Here is a 17034-nt window from a genome sequence, read left to right as displayed (position 1 = left end):
GCTGCTGTGCAGCCCTGCGGGCTGTGCTGGCACACCTGGAGACATCTCTAGCTAGAAGGAGTGAGTTTGACAAGGAGCACTGTGCCCTTACTAGCACGGGCTAAATGCCTACTCTTTTCCCAAGTTTAGTGGTGGGTTTTACCCCCAGTGCTGCTATGCCTGCACTTCTCCCAGAACAAGTGGGGCAGCTCAGTTAGCCTCCCCTTTCTATGAACACCTGTGTGCTTTGGAGGAAATAAGCTGGATAAGTGGGATTTAGGGCTCTGGTCCTTTTTGTAGGGGGGTGGTGCTCAGCTCCTGGGCTGGGGTTGCAGCAAGCCAGCCGGGCACCATGCAGCAGCGAGGAGGCAAGGCTTCTGCAAGCACGGGGCTGCTGCTGTTTATTTCAGCCCTGAACATCAGCCAGGGGTAGAGCATGCACCATGTCAGAAAAACCTCACTGTCGTCATGAGGAATGGAAACGTAAGCGAAATGTCAGCTACTCCAAACAAAGCTTTCCTTCCCACTTGGAGCAAGCAGAGGCAGCAGCGCCAGTACAGGATGTCCTTCGGGTGCATGGCATCTCCTGCTGCTTGCTGCTCATCGCAGGGGCAGGGGAGCCATCACCTGGCCCTGCTCCACTTACCATGAGGGGCCAGCGTGGTCTCGGTGAGTCAGAGCCAGCTCTGGCTGGCTCAGTGTGTCAGAGAGGCTCTTTGAGATAGCAGTTATTGGCCTCTATGGATAACGAGACGGGAAGTATTTTTGGAGCCAAAGTTGGCGAAGTGTTTTTCCACATGCTATGTTCTTGGCATCAATGGTGGGGAATTCCTGTTGAATCAAACATTCCTCAGGTGGGACAGGCTCTTGGAACCTCGGTGACCTCTTTGCCACAGCACAGTGCTCAATTCTGCAGGCAGGCCAGGGTCACCAGCCCCGCTGAGCTCTTTTACTCCAGCATGGATAGAGCAATTGCAAAAAAAAAAAAAAAAACAAACAAAAAACCAAAACCAACCAACCAAACAAAAAAAACCCCTACATATTTAAAAAAAAAGGGGGGAATTGGGGGACACAAAACAAAACACATCAGGTTTCTGGAGAACTGGTCCTGGCACCTGCAAGTGAAGCAGAGAAGGTGACCACAAATCTTGCATGGCACAACCCGGATAATTGTTTGGCTGCTCCTTTCCCGGTCCATGGCAGGGTGACATCCTTGCTGAGGGACACAGAAATCTGTGTCTGTGATGTGGAAGGTGCCCAGCTGTGGTGGGAAGGCTTCCAGGAGGTGAGGGCTGCAGGTGCCCCCGGACGGTGGTGGTGTTGGTTGACCCCTGTGGAGCACCTCACACAGCGGCAGGGATGCCAGCCTGGCTGGGCTCGTCCCCAGACACTTGGAGCAAGCAGAGGCAGCAGCGCCAGCACAGGATGTCCCTCGGGTGCATGGCATCTCCTGCTGCTTGCTGCTCATCTCAGTGGCAGGGGAGCCATCGCCTGGCCCTGTTCCAGTTACCATTCTTTGCTGGGTGTTTCTAGCAATTGCTGCAACCTCCAGCGGAACAGCATTTTGTGATAATTTGCCCATGGAGCATGGGATAAAGCTCCTTGCTCCCTGTGTCTTCTGTGGACACACATAAATAAGCAATCATATGCAAGTCAGAGCTGTGAGCACTTGAATGTGTTGTCTTGAGCCTGCTCTGGTGTAGGGCAGCTCTAAAGTAACCCCACACTAACACCCCTGCAGGCCTCCCTTTCTTCTCTTAGTTCTGCTGAATGCAGAAAACTTTTTTTTGCTGTTCCTCCTAACCCTTCCTTTCTATATCTGCTACAGCTCAGCATTTGAGTTTGTGACTAAATACGTGTGCTGCTGTCCTGTGCAACGTTCAGCCGTGTCCCCCTTTCCGGGAGCTGTGTCACTCATTCTGGCTTTCTGAAAGACTTCTTGCTGCAGCTGTGCCGGTTCTTCACAACACTTTCTGTTTTTCTGCAGGAGGAGGGTTGCTGCTGTGCCGTTATTAGTCTTTTACTAGCTGCCCACTCTTCTGCTTCTCTTTGATTACTTTCCAGTTTCAGATTCTCAGCACATTCTTGATATGAACTAAATCTGACAGTTCATGACCTGAAATGGCTTACAAATATGAATCTGCATTCTCATTAAGAGCTGGGGTTGTGCTTTTCATTCTGCTTGGGCATCGGCAGCCACGCTGCAAGCAGGGATTTAACACAAGATGGGCAAGAGATGGAGTCCCCGACCCTTCACCACCCGGGTGGCAGCACTGCCTGGAGCGCAGTGATGCAAATGCTGCTCTTCCCTCCCTGCTGGCATCCGGTTTCACGCACAGCCACGAGTGAGAACTCCTGACTTCATGAGAGGAAATAGTTTTCGACTGAAACCAAAAGTAGTATCAGGATTCCTTAAATACTCACGCAGAAAGTATTCCTCCTCAGTTCTTGGCTGCCGCTGCGCTGTGTGCAATAGGCTGCCTGTGGTGCATTTATTAGGAAGGAATCCCATCCGCGGTTAAGTCATGCTGCAGCCCCGTAGGTCAGCCAAGCGAGCTGAGGACACTTGGCTCATGCCTCCAAGTATTCTGACTCGGTTTTGGTGTAACCCAGATTCGTTGTCAGTGATGAGCTGTGGCTCGTAAGGCACAGCAGAGCTTCCAGTAACAAGAGAGAGACCACAGCAGCAAGGAAAGGGAAGTATCTCCCCTGATAATGCTGCATGTTGTTATGTGGTTGGACCACAGATTTTTTTATTTTTTCCTTTTCAGGCTGAAATAATCTGAAAGTTGCATCAGGAGCCATCAGTGACAGCATGGATGAGTGGCTGTGCTCTGAGCATTTCGAGCTCCTGGGTTGTTTTGTTTGCCTTAGGACACAGGGGGGACGAGCATCAACTGGGCTGCAAACAGCACATTGCAAAGGGGTTCAGGTGGTGCTAACTGTGCCTGCGAGTTCTGGACAGGCAGAGCTTTTTCCTGAGCTGAGCTTAACAGGAGGCTCTCAGAGAAATATAGTCACTAACCTGGTGTTTCCAGTCCTCTCCTGTAGCCACTGATAGGGCATTAAGTGGAGGGCTGAGGGACCCTGAAAAATGAACGAGACATTTGGAAAACTGCCTTTTTTCTTAAGATTCCTCCAACATGCCAACAATTTATGCTTAAAGGGGTGATGATTGCGAGACACATCCTGGTGGAAGGTGTCCCTGCCCACGGCAGGGGGTTTGGAGCTGGATGGTTTTCAAGATGATCAGAAGATATGGCTGGTGAGCTCTGGGAGCAAATTAAACAAAGATGTTGCATCTAACATAGACAGGAGTGAGGTTTTTAGAGCAGGGCAGGGATTTAGCTGTTAACATTAATGGGACATTCATAAAAAAATCCCTCTGGGCTACTTTACAAATGAGCCCAGGGTGGCAGCAGGCCAGGCTGTTGACTCCACAGGCCTGATGCGACTTTTCCCCATGACAGCTTTAAGCCTCCAAGATCACCTCCCTTAACTTTAATACATTTAGCCTGAATTTACAGCATTGTAAGTGTAGGTGCAAGTTTTCTGTGCGTGTTAGAGGCCAAATTTGATATTTCTGCCAAGAGCAAAGCCAGCCAAAGCTGTGACACAGAGAGCCCAGATCAGGTGGCGAGATGGATTTTCAGAACCCCTCACAGACGTCCAGTGGGACTGGTGCTGCGGGCTGCGAGGTTTTGAAAATCCCAGACAAGGGCCTCAATGACCACACTATGGCCAGTGGCCTCCAAGTGACTCACAGGACCCAGCACAAAGGGATTGTGCTGATTAAAGCAGTTTCTAAATCAGGTTGGCTACATCAGCAGCCCTTTCCCCAGGGGACGTGACAGCAGGAGGTGGCTCCCGGAGCCAAGCGGGCACAGGCCCCAGCACAGAGGGGCTCTGGGGAGCCCATGGTGCCCCAAATCAACAGACTGCTTCTCGTAAGAAGCGTTGCCTGACTGGAATCAGGAAGTGCTGAGAATTCCCCAAAGAACTAAAGAACCTGGAAGCTTTGCAGAGATTTCTGATGGACCCCCGATGAGCACTAACGGGGATGAGACCTGACGCTTGCCGCTGTCACTTGCCCCTGTGCAGATGGTGTCTGAGCACGGTGCTGTGCGCAGAGGTGATGATGGGTCTTAAAGGGGTGATCAAAATGGCTTGTGGTGGTGCTGCTCTCGGCTGGAGATTTGTGGTTTGAGGTTGGCCTCAGTGCCTGAGAAAACACAGCCTCTTGTTGCTACATGGGAAAAGCACGGTGAGCGAGTGTTGTGCTCTGCTTATCTGAGCCAGGGTTGGAAATCGGGAGTAGGGGGGCCCAAGGCATGCACACATCATGCTTGGTTACAAGAGCAGGCAGCACGGTGCTGTGCTGCAGATCCACGAGGAGCAGCTGCTGAGCTTAAACTGTTGGTGTGGGAGCTAGCTCAAGCCTCCTGCTGCTCTCCAAGCCATACGGCAGGAAAAGTGGCTTTTTCAGGGCACAGCACTCGATCCTGAGGTCCATTCCCAGTGTCCTGTTTTAAAGAGTTCCTAGGAAAAATGGATTGATAACTATTGAGTCTTTTTCTTGTCACCAGGGGATAATTCCTCTTGCTGTATGTGCATCCAGCCTCCTCAGTGTCCAAAGCGAAGCCTTTAGCCCAGCCTTTTCCCACTAATTCCCATTTCAAAGATGATTTCCCCAGAATCAGCTTCCCTGGACAGGAAAGAGGGGGTCAGGGCTAAAAGAGCTTCAGGAGTCGTGGAAGGGACCGGTGACGTCTCCTGGTGTTTTCCAGCAGGTGATGAAATGCCAGAAGGCTCTGTCACCTGGCATGGGCTACAGACATCCTTCCGCTGCTCCCTGCACAAGTTGGAGCAGGATCAGTGCACGGCAGGTAGCCTGGGGCCTTGGTGCCTGACGCGCTCAGCTCCTGCATCCGCTGCCACGAGGCACCCGCTGGGGCCAGCCCTGTTGCCTTACCTCACTGTCCCCTTTAGTGTGACAAGAGCTGGGAGCAGAGGATGTGACAAAGCCCACGGGAGGGTTCCTGAAGGGGCACAGTGGTGGGGTCAGTGGGGAAGGGGAGAAGATGCTGGCTCTGCTCCCAACTCTGCTTTCCCTGCGCTTCCCAAAGCAAGCTGCCTCAGTTCTCCCTTTCCTTTGTGTTCGATTATCCTGGCTGTTTTTCTGGGTATGTGTTGCTGTTTGTTTTGCTTGGCCAAAGCCCTGCCAGTGGAGGAAAATGGAGAGATAAAAGCCACAGCACCTCTCCACTTGTGCTTGTGTGGCTGTGCGAGACATTGGCTGCGAGCCCCTGCCCCGCTCCCAGTGTTAGCAAGGGGCAGGGCAGAAGCAGCACCGGGGGGTTAAAGCAGCTGACGTGGCTTGGGCTGTACAGGTTTTGTCAAAAGAGAGGGCTCAAAAAGTTACGGATCACATTCTTATCTATTTATTTATTTTAACATTACTGGTGAAGTTGCATTGATCCCAGGAAAATGCTGTTTCCTCCTTGGCATAAATCTTAATGAGGCATGCTGTATAAAGGCAATTAATCATCTCCTTTCAGCCTTTGGATTATTAAATATATACCTATTAAGAATTACAGCCTCATCTACTGCCACAGTGTGTTCAAGCTCATTTCTATTGCTGTTCACAGAAATAAGCCCAACCAGCTCATATTTTCCCTTGTCTACCATACATAATTATTGTTCATATTCTTTCATAAGAGTATAGAAGTGTTGGCATTTTTTTTCTTCCCAATTTGTATTCATCTATATTTCTGTTGGTCAAAAGCTCTGTACACAATCCCTTCCAACAGTTCCGCTGCAATGTGTCCATTGGCAGTAGAGGAAGTGTTGTGTTAACTTCTAGGCAGCATTTAAGACCTGTGTTACAAAACACTTTTGCTTCTGCAACGTGCTGGAGAGGCAAAGAAAACTCGTCAGCGTGGTTTTTCTCTGGAGCTCTGAGGCTGCTGGGGTTGGGGTGCAGAGTCCTGTGGCTAAGGGGGCTTGGACAGTGCCAGCTCCATCCTGCCTCCGTTTCTGCCTTTTCTGTGACTGGGATCAAGTGCTCTGAAGCCCACCTTGTGTTTCTGGGCCTCTCTAGGACCTGGTAGCTTTGGTTTTCTGCCCATGGTGATTACGGGAATGAAACTTTTCTGCAAACGCCACTGTGATTTCTTCTTCTCTGCTTGCTATTTCTAAATAGGGAGCATGCATGCTGCCCCCCCTACTTCCCCTACGTGCCACTTGCAAACCCGCTAAAGCAGTGACCCTACTTTTTGTCCATTTCTCTGTGTAGCCCCTTGCCAAATGCTGGTCTTGGCTGGGTTGCGAGATGCTGGTTCAGAGAAGGAACAGGGATGGGCTGGTCCTGGCGAGGTGCGAGCAGTTTGTTCCAAAAGGAGTAAAAACAACAGTGGAGGCTGCGTACAGGGAGCAGAGCTGCTGTCATCCCCTGAAGCCTGACGTAGCATGAGGATGTGACCAAGGAACAACCAAATGCTGACGCAAACCCACTGAAAGCAGCTTTGCAGGGCAGGCTGTGAGCTCAGGGAAAGCGTGTGCTTGGTGGCTGCTGGTGAGACGTGCCAGAAGCATGTGCAATGCAGTGGCTGACCATGCTGCACACATCAAATGGCTTTCTGGAGGATGCTGCTGAGTGGATGTCTCTTCACGGAGACCTTTCCCTCCCTGCCAGCTGGCAGCATCCTTGTTAACTCTGTTTGGAAAAGGGAAACAACTCCTCCGAGCAGCCACATGTGCTGAAACAGCTGGGCCTTTTGGGAAGCTGATGAAGTTCAGCATCAGTCCCGTGCTTGTAAAATGTTTCCCTCCCCGTGCTTTGCATTAGCTTTCGGATCTCAGCTTCTCCCATCACCCTTTCTCCCTGCTGGTTCGGTACCTCCTCCTGGCCGGCTTCTTGTGTGGGTGCCAGGCTCAGGGGCTGCGGGCGGGGAGCTGGAAGCTTGGGCCAGTTTGTCTGCACAGCCTGCTGGACGCGCTTCCACTCGTGTCCTGGATACAGCATCCAGTTCCTGGACGAGCCTGAGAGTTTAGCTGAAATAAACAAAGCAAAGACTTAAAAATAAGCCAGGCTATCGGATCTGAGCTCGTCACTCTGGAGTAGCTTAGCCAATCGCTTTGTGTATTCAAACAAGCACCTTACTGTTCAAATAGCAGCGTCCATTTGGCCAGTCAAAACGGCAGTCTGGGAAATGAGGTTTATTGTTGAGTTCAGAAGCAAACAAGCTGGGTTTCACATAGCCTTAGTGCTTTAGCAGAAATCCCAGGTTAACAACACAGCCAGAGGCAGGGCTTAGGCAAAACAAGGGTGCAGGGGTGCAGAGGGTTCCTCCAGTGCTGCTCACGTATGCAGGGTGAGAGGCCAGGTAGCAGCTTGTTGCTGGCAGGCTGCTTGGATGAGATTTCTCCCTCCACCCTGCACCCCTTTGTTCAAGCAGAGGTGTCAGAAGAACATGCCGCAGGGGCTGAGCCTCTGGTGTGGCTCTGATGGCAGTCAGAGGTTTGTTTTCCTATTTTCTGGACTCCAGCCAGCTGTGTGCCCTGCAGCTGACATGAGCCCATATTTCGAGGTGCCAAGGGCGCGAAGCCAGTCTTTTTAACAGGCTTTTCTTCAGGCCTGAAGACTTGGTCTTGGGGGATAACCGGTAAAGAAAATTACCTCCACAGCCCAGTGATGCTTTGCTGGGTGTAAGGCTCAGGGATGTTCTTTGTAAGAAATACTGATGCTTTAAAAGGAAAAAATGAAAAAAAAAAAAAAAAAAAAGAAAAAAAAAAAAGCTGCCATGAGGAGTTGCTGCGTAAGCAGAACGAGCCATGTGCACAGGGCTGGACGCACACGGGACTCGCAGTATGCATCAGGTTTATTTGTGGTTCAGGTCCTTATCTGCAAGAAATGGTGATAAATGCATCCCTGTGTGGTTAGCCCGTGAGGTGTCTCTGTCATTAGGCTTATCGTTCCTGCGCTGAGCAATGCTGATGTGTCTATGCCCGGGTGTGCTGCACGGCCCAGCGCGGCTGTGAGGCTGTGCCGATAAGGCTGCACCATCAGGAGGCCGGCAAAGGGAAGATCCTGTCACTGTGCAGGTCCATAGCCCTCATCTGGAGTGAGGGGTGACAAAAATCATCCTCCCTGGGAGAGGACAGGGAGTGGGGGGTGTCCAGGGAACAGAGCAGTTGCTTCTTGTTGCTTAGGCACAGCTGCTGGGGTCAGGACTGGCTTTTTGCCTGGAGGTGCTGCCACATCTCCAGGTCTTTTAGGCTGTTTGTGTCCCCACCATGAAGGCCCTGAGGTGGCGAGTCCACCCCTGGGAGCTGGGAGGGACTGAGGGAAGGCCGAGCTCCCAGCTGTGGCCACGCAGGTCTCAGGGTTGGCTGGATGAGTCTGGGGGCCCCGTCCCAAGTGCAGGGCCCTGTTCCAAGAGGTTTCATCACACGTGAGTCACACAAGCAAGAAGAACATGTCATCATTGCCCTTTCACATCTCTGCGTAAAGTGAGACATCCAAAGCACGAGTCACTGGCTGATGCTCGTGGAGGAAATTGGTGACGAAAGCAGAATCCAGTCCTGGCCCACAGCCAGATACAGACGCGGTGTTTCCCAGAGGCAAATAGGTGGTGTCTGGGCTAACACCCATGCGCCCCGCACGGTATGGCAGCATTTGGGGATGGGCAGAAGACCAGAATGGCCTGGAAAGGAAGTGTTGTCATGAAGTTTCTCAAAAATTACAACAGATGAAAGGTAAATGAATGGGAAAAAAAAAAAAAAAAAGTTAAATTTTATTTTGTGGAATTATCCCTCATTTACAGCAGCTAAAGCATAAAAAACGGATTTAAAAGCTCTGCCCAAATTCATGCCTGGTGAATGGTCTTGCATATTAGCATGTGAGGCAAGCTGCGTTCACACCAATATCAAGTGACAATAAAGAGGAAAGTTATTTATGAGACTTGTTAGCATAACTGTTCTTCTGAGGAATAGAGCTGCCACTCCGCAGTAACACAGCACACATGTGATTTATGGCTTGCAGCTGAGATCAGCAGTTATTTGTGTGCCAGCCTTTCATGTACCTCATGTGCAGGCCTTCAGACACCTCTGGCTCATGTTAAAGTAGGTGATTGATGGAGAATCTGAGCTGGCACCTAGAGTCAAACGGAAAAGGAAAATATTGGCTCCCGTTTGGGTAGTTCCTAATCTCAGCAAAATTAGGAAAGTCTTGTGGCTAATGAAGTAAGTCAACTAGATCATCCTGACGAGCCCTTTCTGCTTGCAAAACTGTATTACTGTAAAAGAGGGAAGAAAGCACAAGTTGCCAACGTGTTGAGAATGTGGAGTAGAGATTGCCTGGAACTAGCTGTTAGGACAATACAAATCCACAGAAAGTCCCCCTCCACCACTGGGGGGCCAAGGCCACCTCCAGGCAGGCCCATGCAGGCAGGGAGGGCTGGTGAAGGTGCTGCAGGGCTCATCAGGGGACACATCTCCCAGGGGTGCTTTTCTAGGGGCAACATGTCTCTGTTGGGCTCAGCACTGAATTTGGACATTTAAGAGTTTAAAAACGGACTGAGAGGGAAATTGAGAGCTGCAAGACCCGACTCAAGGATGGCAGAAATTGATTAAGGGACTGTACATGACTTTGCAAAGAGGTGACCGTGGGTCACCAGTGGGAAGCCAGAAGAAAACTTTTTGGTTGCATCTTCAAAACCACAGCCCAGCCTTCCTGAAACACTTTCAGCCAAAGGCTCACTCCTGTCAGAGCAGTGACAAAAAAGGAAAAACACAAACCTAAGTAAAAGGTTAAGGCCTGTCAGTTTTGAAGGAATAAGAATCATTTATTGCAGTAATCATGGTCAGTGATGTGAGATTCATACTTTGCAGAGGTGTGGAAAAGGCAAATTTATTTGCAGTTATTGCAAGGTGTGTGGCTGTTTCTCCAATCAGGCAGGTTTCTGGGAAAGCATGAATGCTAAGAGCCGCAAGGGACAGCCAGGAACATAAAGTGTCTTTGGAGAAATCCCCCTATGAGCAAACACAGCCCAGGATGCACAAAACTGCCTAGCAGAGCCTTGGGCTTAACCCGAGTGATGAAGGTGCCCTTTGAGCAGAGCGACCAGATGGTGATGAAGATATGGCAGGGCCGGCCAGTGCCACGTCACAGAGCCAATACGAAAGCAAAGAAACCAGAACGAGTGACAAAAAGTGACTAATTTGCCCAGAAGGATGTTGCCTGAGTAAGCAGTCAGTCATTTCAGGATTCAGAGCACCGACGAGCCCTCTCTCATGCGGTTATCTTGAAGGTCACAATGGCATGAGGTGCTGGGAAGCAGTCCCAAGGCTCGGTGATGAGCCTAACCTCAGAGCCACCATCGCACACGCGTTGTTGAATTTCCCCTCTACCTATTATTTCCTGATTCAGCTTTGGCCCCTGTACCTGTTCTCTGTGAACCTGCAACCGGAGAAGGGACGGGAAACTTTTACCGGGACCGCAAAGGTACAAATGACACTTCAACTCCTTGTTGTTTGCTTTTATCCGCTCAAAAATATGTTTATATACATATATCTGACTGAATGGAAAGATGGGGTGGATTTTTTTTTTGGTTGCTTAATATTTCCATGTGTTTTTCTGAAATGATTTAACGAATGGCTGCTGAAGTAGTTTGCGGTAAATGGGTAAGAGGCGTCAGCCTCGGAAACCGTACAGTTAGGCGACTCTCCTGCATCTCCAAGGTCCCTCCACTAGCTCTTCGGCCACGTGCAGTACATGTCCTTGCACTGACACCCCAGTTCCACCTCTGAAGCCTTGCCCTCAGGGCCCCGTGGCTGGGGGAGGCCAGGATGGAGACCCTGGCCTAGCTGCCAGCCCCCCATCGGAGGCACTTCCCGTGGGGCTGGGTGCTCCACCAGGCTGCATGAAGTGCTTGGTCAAAGGAAAATGAGGCAGGAGCCTGACATGAGCAGCTTTCATTCTGGAAGCCTTCCTGCCCATTGTTTCAAATGATTTTTTTTTTTTTTCTTAATCTACTTCTCAGCTCAGAACTGATTAGAAAATGAGTAGAAGTTGGAGTAATTTCAGCATCTGCATGTTACTTTGACCCTATCCGGTGCTTTCTCTACCCCTGACCCACACATCCTTTCCCAGTGGAAACTGCAGCTCCATACTCACCCTGCCAGAGATAGCAGGAGGTGTTGGAGGATGTTTTCTGTTTATCTGAGGTGTGAAATATAATTACTTCTGCTAGATATTGCAAGGGTTTAAAATGATCAATTTTCGTGAAATCTCTGCAGTGGAAGCTGAGCCTTATCTCCTTCCAGTGCGCTGACAACACAGCCTGCATAGATGAGTCCCCATTTATTTAGTCGAAATTTGTTAGTTGCTTAGTTGATTCAGTTCTCACCCCCATCATGCGGTGCAGAACAATAACCTCCTGGCTCAGCAAACTGAGTCCAGCCCTGGGTCGGTGCATGTCTCTCATTCATTCTGAACTTGGAGCAGAAAGTCCAGACCCAAACCAGAAAGCAGGGTACGCACCGTCTGGTGGGACTGCTCTTATTTCTGAGCTTGGCTGTGGCTTTGGGACCAGATAAACCGTCAAATCTCTTGGCCCAAGCTCTGAGCTGCAATACCAAAATATTAGAGATTTTACCTTACTTTAAAAAGTTCCTGTGCTAAGCCAGTGGATGGAGGGGACTGGGTGTAAAACAGCCCAGAGAGGCACGATGCTGGCAGGGATTTCCCTTTTGCAGTGCTCAGAGACCTGGCTGGCAGTGTGGCGGTGGGCTGTGGAGGTGTGCTGAGCGTCTCCTGCCATGCTGGAGAGGAGTGGCTTTGCCACGGGAGCATCTTCTACTGCCTGCAGCAAGAATGTGACGGTTTCACAAGGTCTGTTTTGAAGTGACTCTCTAAGGTTTTGTGCGTCTGTACGTGTGTGTTTGAGTGTGGCACTCTGCTATCTGTGTGGATGTGTCCCCAGAGGACAGGGAGGCAGCACAGAGGTAGGAAGGAGTTCACACAGTGCTCAGAAGCAGGAGTCATGCCCTGGCTCACTGCCATACCCGAGCAGTTCCTCTAAAGTACTTGGCTTGCTCCTTTTCTCCACTATTCCCTTTTCCCCTTTATCATGACATACTGCAATGCACGCAGCCTCCACCCAGAGCCAGGCCTGCCTTGTGCTGCTCCTGTTTGGCTCCCAGCAGAACCCAGCAGAAACTGCCAGACTGGAATGTTTCCTTCCCATCGCCGTCTGTGGGACCTGCTGCAGGAAAAAGGCTTGGTCCTTCCCCCCCTGCTCCAACTCTGCTGGGGTGTGCAGCTCAGGAGCAGAAAATGTCACCCTGGGGAGCTGATTGTGCCAGGGTGGAGGAAAACCTGCTGTAGGGCATCCAGCCACCCCATGTTTGGCTGCTGTTCCCCAGTCACAATTCTCACGGCTCTGCACAGACAGTAGTCAGGCATCCCTTGAGCCACATCAGCCCTGTCACACCAGCAATTTGTCTGGCAGGTCCCTAATGTGGGCTTTCACCCTCGGTGAAACAACAATTTCCTCCCCATCTCAGCACATGCTGTGTGGCACTTCCAAGTCAATCATCTCCGAGTAATCAGAACCAAGGTAAAACACCAGTTTTGCCTTTACAGGGAAAGGCAAGACTGTGTGACAGAGCCTGGCAAAAAACAAGGCAGCTTGAAGAAACCCCAGGGTGCAACCATCTCCTGCCCCAACACAAAGCCAGGACGTTGCAGGAGCAGGATTGCAGCAGATTTTGTCTCCAGCCTTTCAGATACACATTGCTGGGTGCTGTTTGCAGAAACCTTGGAGGAGGAGACGGAGACTGGGGACATGGAGAGCTGCAGAGAATTGGTTCTGGGCTGGCTGCTCACCCTCAACTTCCCTTCCTTGTTCTGGCTGGGGCTGGGAGTTGCGCTGCCAAAAAACAGCATGGTATCAGCCCATGCTCACCCCTGTCTTGCTGTGCTGAGGCTGAATGTGGTTGCAGCAACAACAAGCCTGGCACAAAGTTTTATTTTATTTTTAGCCTGACTGGAATCAGAAAGCAATAGATATTTTGCCACTGAGCAATTTCCGTCTCTGTTTTGCAAACTCAGGATGATTCTGCAGCTCAGGTAAATATGCAGAGTGCCCCAAGCTTTGCACCTCTCCTTGGTTTCCCATCACCTCTGCCCACCCTGAGCCACAGCAAGCAGAGAAGAAAGGCCGAGGCACCAGTCTGGGACTTGGCTGGCTGGCATGGAAGCCACAGAGCCTCTGTGTCCTTCCATCCCTCAGTTTTGTCCCTGATGGAGCCCAGTGCACAGGAGTGCCCTCAAATTGGGATGGTCACAGGTGTGCTCAGAGCAGCGGCGTGTAAATGCCACCTATAAATAACTGCCATGCTGATGGCGCAAGCAAGACAATTTTGAGCCCATACTGAGCACGTGGCTGCAGCTCGACAGTAAAGATGACACATTGAGAAATAATTCTCCTGGTTACATCAGAGCCAGGAAACACTCTCAATTAGAGAAATATCCTTTCCATTATGAGACATACCCACCATTCACTTATCTCAGCACTCTCTTAATCCAAGGCGCCATGCCCTGCTTTGCAAGCACCCGGTAAGGAAGGTTTAATTTTGGAGCTGAGGTGCCCCGAGGCTGTAGGCAGTGAAACGTCAGCTGGGTTTTAGGGATGTTGCTTGTAGGTTGCAGCAAGACTGCTTTGGTCTTCTGCTGACTTCGGTGGTTTGCAATAGATCTGGCAGCAGTTGCCTCTTTGGCTGTGACGACCCTGGTGGTTCCACGTGGTAGGATGCAAAGAAAAAGGCCCATCCTCGTGAGTCTCAAAACTTTTTACCAAGTTCTCAATTTTGTTTTAATTTTGATTTTGAGATTTTCCCCATGACTCAGAGCTTGTTCCTTTTCTGCTGTTCTTGAACCATGGCCTGCTCCTGATTTACTCCAATCCCAATGGAATCAGCCTCAAACCCGTGATTCTCTTGTTCCCCACATCACACACAGGCTCCTCCAGCTACCCCTCTGCAGGAGAAGCAGCCTCCTCTGCCCTCTGTGCCAGGCTGTCCTGGGGCACCCTCCTGCATGCACTAGGGACCTTCTCCAGGGCATGACACTGTTTTCTTGCTCTTCATCTCCAAAGTCACCACTTATCTTCCTGTGCTTTGTGGTGGCCACCTGAGAGGGACCCGGGGCTGTGCTGGGGCAAAGCTGCCAGCCCAACATGCGGCTCCATTACTCTGAACTTTGGGTGTTCTCATCCTCCTCTGCCCCTTCAGTAATAAAGCTTTGTGCTGCTGGCTTCAGCCAACCAGCCCTACCTGCTTTTTCTTTCCATTTTTTAACCATTTCTGCTTCTCTATCTTCTGCAAGCCCCACTGCTACCCGAGCTCTGCATAGGCTGGGCAGAAGGTGCTGAGGCTGAAGCCGATCCCAGCCCAGAGAACAAGACCAAGGCCATTTGCTGCTGTCATCTGTGGTCCTGTGGCGATGGGGACAGCCCGATCATGGTGGGAGCCACATGGTGCTGGTGTTGCTCTCTGCTGCATTAATTTTTTTTTTTTTCCTTCTCTTTTTAGTGCCACTGGCAGAGCTTCCATGCATGCTGGTGTGCTCACTGATGTCTCCTGTGGGAACTGTGGCAGGCGCCGGCTGAGCCTCCTCTGCAGCTGCTGTGGGGGAAGTCATCGAGGCTGAACCCTAATGGGCCCAAATATCTCAGATGGGTAGATGAGATCTTTGCTATTGAGAGGAAATTGATTTGGAAATGTAATGTGAAGTGCAAGCAAAGCATACAACTACTAAGCCCAAGGCTGCGTTGCCCTGCTTTCACAAAGCTCCCGGCTATTGTTTCCACTTACTGGGTTATATCGCAAAGGAACGACAGCTGTATTTGTTTCCACTTGCTAGGTGCTCTGCCTCTCCAGAACACATAAAAACGTCTTCCAATTTCCTGAAGCAAAGACAATCTCTTCAAGTAGTTACACTGAAAAGCTAACACTTTGCTAACCTCAAGCTGTAGGACAGGAGTGGGGGAAGAAGGTTTGCTAACATCTTCCCTGGAAATTCACTTTCCTGCACATCAGAACATGCAGAGAATCTCTCAGGCCCTGCACCAGCCTGCTTTTGATGCTTGGAAAGACCATGAGATGAAGATGAGCTGCCCGCCTGCACAACCTGCACCTGCCTGACCTGCAGTGACACCAGTTTCTGGTTACAAGCACAGGGATTCCTACAGCACCGCTCCTGACTGTGCTTGCAAATTGGAAATACTTCACAAATATCAACCCAAACAACTCTTCTCTCATCTATTTCAGTGCAGCTCTTTTACATGGTGTCAATCATTCCTCCAGGGAGCAGAAGCACCAGCTCACACAGCCACCCACTCCCCACAAATAGCAAGTGTCGGATGGGAACAGTCTAGCTGAGATTAAATAAATTTATTAGAGGTGACTTATTGATCCCAGGAGGAAAACTAAGCCTGACTTCAGTGCTTTGCTCATCTGCCATGAACCTGTGGGAAATGTGTGCAAAGCACTTGCACCAGTGGAAGTGGGAAGCCCTGATTTGGTGCCATCTCATGCTTGTTTTGCACAGATGGGTTCCTTCCAGAAGCTATGAAGTGGTGTAAAACCAGCCTCGGTTCTTGACAATAGAAAGCTGAGCCAGCTCTGCTTCCATAAAGCCCCCCAGAGAAATGACAACAAAAATACCCCTGCAGTCCTTACGGTTTCTCCTGGTGCTGTGCAGAGCGAAGGTCTTTGGGACTGGATCTCTTTCTGTCACCAACCCTTCAGCGTCCTGCTGGCCTTTCTGAAGATGGTTTTTCAGTGCTTTCATCCTCTCCTCTCTTCTGGTAACAGAGCAGAGTTTTCTTCTCATAGCCCTGGCCCTGGCCACGTCCCACCACCTCCTGCCATCCCCAGCAGTGAATGAGGTGGCGGCAGGAAGCCCGGCGAGGTCTCTGCACCGCGGTTTCTCGCTCTGCGGTGAGGACGTGGGCATTTCTCGCACGGCAGCAGGTGCTGCGGTGCCAGCTCCTACAGCCACTGTGTGGTGGGCAGGGTTAACGGCTTTGTTTTCGCTCCTCACCCACAGAAACAAGTGTGGGTGCCGTCTTTCACTTTTAGGCTCGGTGGCTTAATTTGCCAGGTTGGACAAGAACAAGGTGTGGAGTGGATCTTCTCAGGGTCTCAGCATCTCAGGCATTTGGCAGCATCATTTGGTGTGCCTGGGCTCTGTGCTCATAGGTTTCCTTGTACACTTTTATTTCACTGTCTGAATAGGGTGGTGAGCCAGACTCTTTTGATCATCTAACCAGAAATACTTTTTTTTTTTTCCCCCCCCCAGCAGTTTTTTTTATTATTATTATTATTATTATTATTATTATTATTATTATTATTATTATTATTATTATTTTGGCACTGGACAGCTCAGCAAATAATGGATCATTAAAAGAAAAAAATATATATACTTTTTAAAGAGAGTTCGTGCAAGGTGTTTGCCCACTTTGCTGTCATGCTGGTTTACTGCAACAATTGTCAAGACCACTGCTGATAATGACATGGGAAATTTGATTATCAATACCAAGGAGTTATTCTTGTACAAGCAGGTAGCAGCTAGCTGAGGTCCTCCTCCGCCTCTAAAGCATGATACTGCATATTTATATTATAAATAAATAAATTAAATCCCAGCTCTCCAAAGGGCAGTTGAGGCAAACACCAAAAGCCCCTGGGCTCCCCTCTGTTTCCCAATGCTTGGCATGGGGCACTGGGGGTTTCCTGGGGTGGCACCGTGTCCTGCTCAGCACAGCGCCTCAACAAGCGGCTGCCTTGGTGCCTGCAGAGCGAGCAGAACCCTCTGAGAGCAATATTTCAATATTTCAATATTTCAGGCATATTTCACCTGAACTCATTCCTCATGCCTGCACATACCAGCTCAGCACTTGGCAACGTGGATGGGATGGGTTCGTGCATTTGCTGGCATCCAAAGAATGAAATACTGAACGATTTTCTGATGAATGAAAGTGAAGTGCTTCG

This window comes from Aythya fuligula, chromosome 19, assembly GCF_009819795.1.
Source record: "Aythya fuligula isolate bAytFul2 chromosome 19, bAytFul2.pri, whole genome shotgun sequence".
In the NCBI taxonomy this organism is placed as follows: Eukaryota; Metazoa; Chordata; class Aves; order Anseriformes; family Anatidae; genus Aythya; species Aythya fuligula.
The sequence above is the reverse complement of the archived record's forward strand: the minus strand, read 5'-3'. Positions refer to the sequence as shown.